A 1,446-nucleotide genomic window follows, 5' to 3' on the forward strand; every position below is an offset into this window, starting at 1 on the left:
ACTTTCGTTTTCCTTAGGTATTCAGCTGTAAATTAATACTTGCAAATGTTTCTTTCTAAGTTGCTCGAAATTAAAACTTTGACATTTAAGTAGTTCAGGTTATGTAAACTGGCTTAAAGATTGTTAATAGTTAGGGTTGTTTCAGCCGTTCCGCCTTTACTGCCCCGGCTATCAGCAGGTAATTAGCTTTCGTTTTCTGTAGGTTTTCAGCTATAAATCAACGCCATTTTGAGTCCTTTGTTCTAAGCCCCCGCCTCTCGAACTCAGCAGTAGCGTTCTTTTTAAAGAGTTTTTTTTTTCTTCCCCCAATTAAAACTTAAAATACTTGCAAAAGTCTTGCTTCCTTCTTGGGATGTTAAGATGTTAAGATGTTAAGGCTGCTCCCGGCGACTGGCTCTGCTTTTTATAGCAGAGGTTATCAAAAAGGCAGGAGAATACAACAACTGCGAAGGGGGGCAAACCTTGTCTGACTCCGGACTCCGGAGGGTACACGAGGGCTCAACCCAGCAGCTGAATCTCTCCCTCATAAATTCCAAGAATTTACGAGTGTCCGAGGTGTTAAAGATCGTAAAAAAACACCTCTAACTGTCTCTTGATCTGACAGGCTCAAAGAAAAGCCTGCCATCGGCACCAGGAACAACCGGAAGCTTATAAGCTCCCCTTTGTCACCTCCACTCCTCAAAAATTCCTACACAACACACACCTAGAATACCTAATCAATTTATATTAAGAACATGATGTTTTATACTTTAATACCACATGATACAGAAAGTGTCAATGAACCAATCTAAAAATCAAGTTACCAAAAATATTATGTGTCATGTTCCCATCAGTACTATTAGATTCTCCAGTAGAACGTCTGAAGAAGTTGAAAAAACTGGATAGTATTAGAGAGCAGACAGTTTTCTGAGTATCTTGGAACGAAGCAGTTTAGGATTTTGGGGGATCACTACCATGGAATAAAACTTAGATTGCATTATTGCTGGTATTTCTTTAGATTTGTTGTAAACCTTCAGGAATCAATGTGGTTGATTGCTTTATGTGATCCCTTGAAAGTTTTCCATAAGTTCCCATGACACCTAGTACATCCAATAGCAAAAAAAATGACTGATTTAATCACCTATGTTTTATTGTCTACTAATACATGCATAGAACCTTGAAGTAATTGCAAGGTAGATTTCTTGGAGTTCAAAAATATAATTTACAACATTGCGATGGACATTTTCTAAGACAGAAGTAATTTAATTTGAATTTGTTTCATTGAACCTGTTAGCAAAAATAGCTTGCGGCAAGCACAAATCAGTGAAATGATTATACTGTACAATATGTCACAAGCTTTTTTAAAATAAATGCTGTAAATGCATATCCCTATTTTTGTGACATTTCAACAGTCTGTGATTTGAACAGCAGAGGCACATAACAAATGAACAACTTAGACTGTCTGAC

The sequence above is a fragment of the Natrix helvetica genome (assembly GCF_964273705.1).
Source record: "Natrix helvetica genome assembly, chromosome: 3".
Classification (NCBI taxonomy): Eukaryota; Metazoa; Chordata; class Lepidosauria; order Squamata; family Natricidae; genus Natrix; species Natrix helvetica.